We start from the raw sequence: 8,209 nt of genomic DNA, 5'->3' as shown, positions 1-8,209 counted from the left end.
TTACTGTAGATTATTTGACTATTATTACAGTTTTTGCAACCTCTTTGTGTTTTCCTTTGCCCCTTTTGGGGGCTGAACAAAACAAATACTGTGAGCAGATATGCTTGTATATCATGAGTAGATGAAGGCCCAGCTGTAGCAGTGCCAGCATTCTTGTGCTGTGGAAGTGAGGGAAAGATGCCTGGAAGTATTGTGTGACCACACAGAGAGAGGAGGAGAGAGTCATTTGCAAAGCTGGCTCTCTAGTCCTTATAGTTAGTACAGTGATATTGTGGTAGGGTGGCAAAGCTCAGCTCTGCTCCTAGCAGCTACCTCTGGGCTGATTTCGCCCTTGTATAGAAGTGCTGTTTCAGTTGCTGTGATGGGAGTTTTTGTGTAAAACAAGCAGTCATGTTATTTTTGCTCTGCTATTTCATGTCCTTATGTGAAAAACCTCTGTGCTAATAATCTTTTTTGTTTTGCTCTCATTAAAACAACTGATAAATCTGGCTAAGTGAAAGTCAAAGTCCCTTTGTTTTGCACTAGAGCTGGAGCTAGTCGTGAGCCAGGTGAAGGTGTTTGGAAGAATTAATGCAGACCAGTTCTGCTAAGGCAACTATACAAATAGTTTCTTCATAAATGGCAAGCACCTCTCTTCGCAAATATATTGTCTCATGTGTTGCAACTGTAGGTACAACTTAAAATCAATTTTTTTTTTTTTTTTTTGGTCTGGGTAGCTTGCTGGTATCCTTAGCTGGAATTAACATTAGAAAGTGTTTTATTCAATGATGCCTTTAAAATCACAGCACTAAATGGTTGTCTGCTGTATCAGGTCTTTGCATGCTGCTTCTGCTTTTTAACTCGGAACTTTCTATTAAAATTAAATTGCTTTTGCTGTTAGCTTGGAATTGTTTTAGATGAACTTTCTGTGTCAAACAGTGGGCCAGGATTTTAAATTCCATCTAATTCCTTCTTTCTTCATTCATATCAGCCCTGAAATTGTGATTGACGTGAGGATGCAATTGCACACAGGAGATTGGCTGAGTTCATGTCTTGAAAGCCCAGTTTAGAAGTTTATTGACTATTTTAAAGCACTGAGGGTTAAATTATACCATTAGTATTTGCTTTAGAATTTGGGATTACTGCCTTTGATACAAGAAGGAATGGGCAGTAAGTTTTAAGATTTTTGGCTTTTACTGAAACATATTTTTCAGTTGTTTTAGTGAGAGAGTTAAAAAAATATGTAAGGTGGCAGGGAGAATATTCATCATCCCCAGAATGAAGACTTTGCTGTTCTCTCCAATATAGAGCGCTTAAACCTTTGACATAAACAAAGTCCCAGTTTTGCATTCAGATTTCATCTTTGCCCCTTGGCAGTAGCTATTGAGCTTATCTGCCTCACTGACAGTGTGAGGGTCTTCTCAAAATCATTCACTGCAGAACAACCTGTGAACAACAAGTTGGGGTTGTGTGCGTGCCGAAGCGAACAGAGTGTGCTGCTGTTCTGAGTGATACTGTGAGAAGTGATGAGTCCCTCCCCTCTCCACCGCAGATAAAGGGAAAATGGCTTTGCTTGTAGATACAGAGACAAGTAACTCCACAAAGGATAAATAGAAATAGTAATTTGCACAGCATGCAATCAGGTGGAGGAATTAACTGCTGCAGTAAGTCAGAAAGCCACAGACAGTAGCTGGATCTTTAAAAGGCCTGAATGTTTCCCTAGTCATGAGATCACTGATTATATGCTTTAAAGGGAGAATAATGGTGTCCTCCTGCCATTAGCTAAATTGGTACTCCTGTGAAGCATCTTCTCTCCGTCCCACCCCACTCCCAATATTTGAACATTTTTTCAGCACCTTGGTACTTCTGGCATTTTCTGCATGTTACCTGGGTAAGCTGGGGCGGGGGGGGGGGGGGGAAGGATCTGTAGTGGACCACACTTGTATGGCTAAGCTTGTGCTTTTTAATCTTGCTTGTGTATGCACTTCAGGGGCTATGCTTGTCTCCTTTGACAGTGACTGTGTGGGCTCTGTTTGTGTGATGTCTGAGTCAAACTGCTGCTCAACTTTCATTTCCAAGCCATTTCCTTTGTAAGTGAAAGCATGTTTTTTTGCTGACATTCAAGTGCTGTTGGTGTTCAGGCACCATTGCTGCTTAAAGATTCCACAGGCCCCATTTTGCCACTGACTTGCATGTCTGGGAGCCCATTTGTTTTCTAGGATTGTTGTTGTTGTTTATAATTAAAACAGAATTTAGCAGTGCAGCTGCAGCTTGATTGCAGCTCTTTTAATGAATCTCAAATGAAAATATAATCCAGCTTCATCTCCTGCAGTTGTGTTGACTCAGTGAGAATGGGAGGACTCAAAAGAAGTAATAGTGCCTTTCCCCTGTCCTGCAGAAAATTTAAAATGGTTATTTGGAAGGGCAGAGTAGATGGTGGTTCTGAATGATGAAAAGGAGAACACTTCTGAGAACAGAGTTATGCTGTGAAGTTGTATAGCTTAGACAGTTTTTTTATAATGCTACTTTTGTAATAATACCCTTTTACTTTTTAAGGTACTTCCACTGGCAGCATCAAATAACTCACTTGGGGCTTTTCTGGGAGTAAACGGTTGCATCTGAATTTACTTCTAATTTCAGAGCAAACCTAAAATAATGAAAGCTTTGCTTAGTGACAAGCATTCTACAGTGCAGGTGTCAGGTGCTTAAATTTGGGCAGTTTCGTCATGATGATGGGGAGATGTCACCCAGGCTGACTGCAGCCACTAACAAAGCAGGAGGACAACGGTATGGCTCACTGCACATGAAAATGTTTTTGAATTTCTGATTGTATTGGAGTGGTCTGGAAATGCAGTGCTGAAAGTGAGCAGCACCTGGTAAGCTGTCTAAGTGCTCTAATGGCATCTCTCTATCCAGTGCTTCTCTTCCACTGTCAAGCTTTGCTCTCAGACAGTAAAACTTGTGATGCTCAGCTGAAAGTCAGGATTTTGTAAGTAGCTCCTTGAATGTGCATCACCCGGAGGAAGGATGTTTGGTTTAGTGTCAAAATTATCTGTGTCCTGATAAATGTCTCATTCTTTTGCCGTTACTATTGGAATAGAACAGTTCCAGCTGGAAGGGACCTACAATGATCATCTAGTCCAACTGCCTGACTACTACTGAAAACATACATCAGAAGTTATTTAGGAGAGTGAAGCTGAGGTCAAATATTTGCACAAAATTAAAGATCCCTACAGTGCTGTGTTGAATTACCTTTAAAAGTACCCCTGGTTTTGAGTCTCTGTCATGGGCTGTTCCCCACATATGGTCTATCTCAAAATGCAGATTAGGTGCTAATAGATCTGTCTGCAGGATCTTGGTCTGAGGACTGGTAACACTTTGGAGAATAAATCCCCTTTATTTCCCGTATTTGGAACTGGCTGGTAAAATGTGCATTCATAATAATGGCTGTTCTCCACTTAATTTGAACTATTCCAGCTCATTTCTGTCAATGTTAAATTAAACTTTAAGAATTAAGAAGGGAAGAAATTAAATTATGATGAGATGGGTCTGCCAAGCTTTATACTAGGGCACCTTGAATTTATGGCAAGGCAAACTTGGCTTATCTATCAAGAGAGAAGATTATAAAAGAATTTATTTCAAAAGAAGCTGAAATGCTTATTTTTATTTAACATCTCATGGATTGTTCTGCACGTTATCAGAATAATTACTTCCTGTGCTTACATAAGTAACACGTTATTTTTCTTCAAACTGTTTTGCACCTCAAGTGTTTTGTCTGTTAAAATGATTGTGTGTTGGTTTTGTTACTACTGCATGAAGAAGCATTTGTAAGCATGTATAGTGAGTATTTCTAAAGACTGTTCTCATAAAATAGATGTTCAAGTATGGAATAAAGCATGAACAATCTAAGCTAGTGGACACACAAAAAGAACTGGTAAGTGGAAGATCATTTTATTACCAAATCTGCAGTTGTTTCAAGGACTGCCCTGTAGGTCTTGAACAATATTCAAGTTCTGTTCTATTTGTTTTAAACTAGTCACTTTGCCGACCTTACCATTTCCTTGGTACAGTCATATGGGCCACTAGTGGAAGAAGGACAAAGATTCATAGAGTTCTGGGTAAATGCAGAAACCACATTCCTCTGGGCTCTTGTCAAGGGCCATGCTCTGCAGTAATCCAGGACAGCTCTGGAAATTTAAATCTGAGGTACTGACATTCTTATACATAAAAAGCTTTGGGGGGGACGGGGGGCGGGCAAAGAGTACACTGCAAGAGAGTATCGCTGAATTGAGTTTTGCATATATAGGAGTTAATACATGGGTTATGTGTGTGTGAATGATACCAAATACTGTGATTGTTGTAATCCCCTGTTAATAAAGGGATTGACTTACAGTACAAAATGACTTAGATAATTCTGCATGCTGTATTATCCCTTCCAAGGATTTTGAAGCCTTATGGGCTTTCTAGCCCTCAGTACCTCCTTACTTTATTGCAGTACCTGCAGAACTTGTTTTTATGAAATGTTAATCATGGTCCTCAAACATGAATAATGAAGTACTTTGTTCCATACTGATGGGCCTGTAGATGACGTGGGTCAGGGAAACACAAAGCTGAGCCAAATACCTCCAAGCAGTAACTTTTGCATTTTGAGATCTGACATAATCATGGCAGAATTTTGTGAGTATATTGGTTTTGCAGCTACTCTCATGGGTCCATGTATAAATAGCATAATGGGAATGGCATTGCCCGTGTCAGTGGTGTCCCCTAGCACAGAGCAGGGCAGTGCCTCCACCAGTCTGTGCTGTCGTCCCTGGCACAGGAATGCTGGAAGAACCTCAGGGAGCTGCTTGATGTTTTGTTTCATCATGTTTTACCTCAGCACTAAATCCAGTATTCTTGTTTTGATGCATCTCTAGGTTTGCATGTGTACACACAGATTCTAAGCTCCTTTTCTTTCATTTTTTGGCAACATCCAAGTTTTTCTGCTGTGGGTGTAATGCCTATCTGACCATCATTTGATATCTGAGCCTGTCTAGAGTCTAGAAAGGGAAATTCAAGTTTATATTTCTGTTTGTAGAGAAGCTGCTGTGCCTCTGATTCCTGGCAGAGGGGTTTCAGCATGTCAGCCCACAGGGGAATGGCGAAGCTGTGCAGAGAGGAGCAGATCTGGCTGCAGTAGAAAACTTGGGTTGGAGAGAAGGGCACAGAGAAAGAAGACAAAAGAATTATCTAATCTGGGAAGGTCTTAGTTCCTCTGACAGTATAGCAAGCCACACTCCACATGAGCTCACAGGGCTGCTTCAGGGGGCAGCAGGACTGCTTGTACTACAGATCCTCTGTCTCTGAGGCAAGTGGGGTTTCAGCACCCTTGTAGGTACTCCCCAGCCCCTTTCCACAGGAGAGGTGCCAAACAGGACCCTCTCTTGCTCCTGACTTTTCCTGGAGACCATCTGTCTTACTGTCGGGTCCAGTGGAACACCTTAACAGTATGAAAAGCTAAAAATCTCAGCTAAAAGCTTTCCTGGTTTCCCCTACCCCACCCCGAGCTGTGCGAGATCTGAAGTGACCCAGAAATACAGCTGAAATACAAGAGGACAGTAATCCATCTGACTAGATGTGCCCCCCCCCCCCCCCCCCGCCCTTCCCTGTTAGGTAGAAAATTATTTTTTTCAGAAAATCTTGTATTGGATACATATTCAGCTTATGCATTTTAGTTAGCTTCTGCTTAAAAATTAGGCTATCTTGGCTGAATGCTTTTAAAAATAATATAATGGAAAGTAGCAGAGATAAAATAACAGATGTGCTGCTGGTCCTGCTATCTTTAACCAGCTGTTTGTCTGTGTCTCTTCCTGTAATGTTCCCCATCAGCATTATCAGAGTAGTGTGAATCCTGCCATGAACCTCTTTCTAATTACTAAGCTGGCATTTCAAGGCAGGAGAAAAGTGAGCTTTTGTCCTTCAGAGGTAAGCCTGTGAACCTCTGTTCACAGAGACAAGTGGGGGAGAATGTGACTGCAGGGAAACATGGGCTGCTTTAAAATGAATGGATTTATTACACAATTCTGCTAGTGTGGGGACATTTGCCTTTATCTAATACCACTGTGTGTGTGTGTGTATATATATATTTAGTGGGAAAATGTTTATCTTCTGTGCAGTGTTTAGGATTTCTCAGTCATACAGAAGTACTTAAGATTAAGACCTTAATATTTAATAAGCTCTCTGTTGTTAGAGAGCAAGTGAGCCTGCCATCGTGAGATTGGGCTGGCAGCTCAGTGGATTAATGGAAACATAGAGCTGGATTTAAAAGCCCTGAATGATAATCTTTAAATATGCTTAGGCATTGTGGTTGTGCAGTTTCCCTCTGCTTCAAAAATTCCACTGAAGACATAACTGAAACTACAGCACAGCCTTGCCTACTGGCAAATCTACTTTCAATCCTGGGGCTTAAATTCCTTCTGTGTACATCTGTACACCCACTGTGTCAGTCCTTGTGGGTTTTCACTTCTTACTATATTGTTGCTACAGGAACTATTTTACACAGACCTGAAAAACAACAGTTGCAGAGCTGAGCAACTTTCCTACCTGAACAGATATCTTGCTTAGACTTTCAAATAAGCAAATGTTGCTATTTGAAAATACTGAAGTGAAAATTATGTTGAGGCTTGTGATATGTGCTCTCAATAAGGTAGCCAGAGGAAAAGACTGTCTTGGCTGGCTGCCTGCCTTTTTTTTTTTTAACTCCTGTCTGTGAAATTTGTAGTTCTTCTGGTTCATGTAACCCATTTCAATAGTACTTCATTGTCTGATAGAGATCTGAGTAGTCCCACTGCAATGATAGTGTAGACACAATGTGATGCATTCTGGGATGCCTTCACACAAATTGAAAGGCTTGAGAATATTTTCATTGTGGGAGATTGCTTTTTCTTATTTATATAAGAACTTACTGGTCTGAAAGGTGTCTGGACTTAGAGCTGACTTACTTGTGTACACATTTCTGGGGATTATCTCAATTTCAATTTAATTTGCCACTTCATGCTATAAAGCTCTCAGGGAATCTTTAATTTTCAGTGAGAGCTCACTAAATTAAAATGAAAATGAAATAAGCTTGCATTGTCAGCACTGAGAATGGCAGTGTTGTCCCAAATTTCTGTTTATACTTCACCAAAGCTGCTTGTGCAAATAAGGCACTAGGGCACTGAGTTTTTTGGTACTAGATCTGATTATGTAGCTGAACACCCTTATGCTCTGTGTAATTGAACTGATATTAAGAAAGCTTTCTAACTTGCAGGATACTGTGCTCCTTGTGACCAGTGACACATCAGCTGTGACGTGCTGAGTTCTTTTAAATGTCATGGATCTCAGCAGTTTTCAGTAATGTTTAAATTACATATAAATTCACACCCACTGCTCCCTGGATTGATCTCCTGCGAGGCTGGAGGTACTGAAGGTTGGAGGATGTAAGAGAAATAAATGAGTGTCTGTACCCGTTGTAACTGTTTTCATCATCTGGGTATTCCAGTGTCCTTCAGTAGCTCTGTGAACCCACAGTACCCAGGAGGGGAGTAGATGGGATTGCAGTCGGAACAGGATGAAAGAAAGACCAAGGAAAAAAGGTAAACAAAATAGCACTAAACATTTATATGCATACCTTCAACCTTGTATATGCTAGATGAGATTGGTGACTTCCCCCTTCTCCTGGTGACAGTATCAACTGCAGTGCCTCTGCTAGGAAGTTACCTGTATGACTGCCGGGGTGGTAAGATGAAGACTCTATCGAAGGGATGGACTGATTGCCCCTGGCTGCAGTACCAGTAGGGCATCACAGCTTTTGTCATACAGATCTGAATCACAGCATGCTACAGAGGACTGCTTTAGTCCTAGAACTGAGAGAACCACCATCTACGCAAGATTCAAAACCCCTAAATCTGCTACATTACACAGACTAGGAGCAACAGTTTATAGAGAGACTTTATACACGCTGCAGCCCTGATTCAGTTCTGGGAGCGTCTTTCTAAAAGAACACTGTGTCTGTTGTGCATGACCTGACTGTGTATTTCACGGGATACTGCTCTATTTTTGTACCTTATAGTGGGGAAAAACGGTCTGCTCGGGGGCCCAGCGTTGTCTGCCCACGTCTCTTGTCCATTTCCAACATCTCTCATATTTTTCATCTATGTTTTTTCATACATGTCATTTTTAGTTTCCCTTTTCTTTCTTGCCTTTCCTGGTG

Source organism: Haliaeetus albicilla, chromosome 16 (assembly GCF_947461875.1).
Source record: "Haliaeetus albicilla chromosome 16, bHalAlb1.1, whole genome shotgun sequence".
Taxonomy (NCBI): domain Eukaryota; kingdom Metazoa; phylum Chordata; class Aves; order Accipitriformes; family Accipitridae; genus Haliaeetus; species Haliaeetus albicilla.
This window is presented reverse-complemented; position numbering follows the sequence as displayed.